Genomic DNA, 2,012 nt, shown 5'->3' on the forward strand with positions numbered 1-2,012 from the left:
ATGTGTTGTGAAATGATTATCACAAATTATTTAACACATCAATCAGTATAGTTACCATTGTGTATATGTGTGTATGTGGTGAAGACACAAAGAGAAATATACTCTCTTTGTAAATTTCAAGGAAACAATGCGGTATTAACTATAATCATGATGCTGTCTATTACATTCCAGAATTTATTCATCTTTTTACTGAAAGTTTGTACCCTTCAGCGAACATCTCCTCATTTCTCCCACTCTCCAGTCCCTGGCAACTACAGTTCTACTCTCTGCTTCAATGAATGTGTCTTTTTTATAGCTAAATATATTTCACTATATACCACGTTTCCTTTATCCATTCATCCATCAAGGGACCCTTAGGTTGTTTCTATATCTTGCCTATTGTAAATAATGCTGCAATGAACATGTGGGTGCAGATATTTTTTGAGATACTGATTTTCTTTCCTTTGTATATATGCTTGAGGTGGGATTGATAGATCATATGGTAATTCTATTTTTATTTTTTGGGGGAATCTCCATATTGTTTTCTATAGTGGCTACACCAAGTTACATTCCCATCAACAGTGTGCAAGAGTTCCCTTTTCTGCAAACCCTCACTAACACTTATTATTGCTTGTCTTTTTGATAATAGTCATTCTAACAGGTGTAAGGTGATAGCTCATTGTGGTTTCAACGTGCAGTAACCTGATGACTGGTGATATTGAGCACCTTTTCATATACCTGTTGGCCATTTGTATGTTTTCTTTGGAAAAATGTCTATTTGGATCCTTTGCACGTTTGTTAATCAGGTTATTTGTTCTTTTGCTATTGAGTTGAGTTCCTTATAAATTTTGCATATAAACACTTCATCAGATACCTAAGACATCCATGCCATTGAAACACTTGCCTCTGGGCCAGGCACAGTGGCTCACGCCCGTAACCCCAGCACTTTGGGAAGCCGAGGGGGGCGGATCACCTGAGGTCAGGAGTTTGAGACCAGCCTGGCCAACATGGTGAAACCCTGTCCCTACTAAAAATACAAAAAATCAAAAAAAAAAAAAAATTAGCTGGGCGTGGTGGCAGGTACCTGTAATCCCAGCTACTTGGGAGGTTGAGGCAGGAGAATCGCTTGAAACCAGAAGGCAGAGGTTGCAGTGAGCTGAGATTGCACCATTGCACTCCAGCCTGGGCAACAAGAGTGAGACTCTATCTCAAAAAAAAGAAAAAAAGAAAAGAAAAAAGAAACATTTGCCTCTGAATGTTTTTGAGAAATCCCCCCTGGGGAAAAGCTGTTAGCACTGTGTTCCTGATAAAGGCACGCCTTTCAAACCAGTCGTCCAGGGAGCCTGTGAACAAATCAAATAATGACAATTTGGGGAGAATGAGTTCTTCTCTGCTCCCCTCAGTACTGGGAATGTAACTTTTTATTTTCAAAGCTACTGCTGAGCTAGGGAGGAGGGAGTGGAATAGGACACATTAAAATATCACAAAACTCACTCTTCTAAGATTCAGCCACTTTTTTTGAATATGTGCTTCCCGGGTTGTTGCAAGACTTTGGTTAATTTCCAGAGTTCTGAAACAGTTGAGTCTGACTGTTTTTGTCAATTTTTATTGTTTTAATGGAGAAGTGGAAATTTGGAGTTCCTTTCTTTGCTATTTTCACTAACATCACTCCAGCGAATGTTTTAATAATGCACTTAGTAACGGGTTTAGAATCCCTTGCCCTTGACTTCCCTAACCCCCAACATCAAATTCTACCTCTGCTCCTGGGACCCTGCTAGAGAAAGTTGCAAACAGGTAAAGGTCAGGTTCTATTATTTATTTATGCTCTCCACCTCAGTTATGTTCTCTACATTGCAGTCTTTCCATTCCTCCCCTATTGACTACAAGTAGCTGTTCCAAATTTCTTCCACTCTCCTCAAGTTTTGCATACAATTCCTGTCTGTCTCACTTTGTCCTCATGAATTCCACAATTCAAAATCTATTTGTATCTTGTTTGTATTTCTCTTAGTAGTGGAGGTCTGAGGTCAAACCTC

Source organism: Chlorocebus sabaeus, chromosome X, assembly GCF_047675955.1.
Source record: "Chlorocebus sabaeus isolate Y175 chromosome X, mChlSab1.0.hap1, whole genome shotgun sequence".
Lineage (NCBI taxonomy): Eukaryota > Metazoa > Chordata > Mammalia > Primates > Cercopithecidae > Chlorocebus > Chlorocebus sabaeus.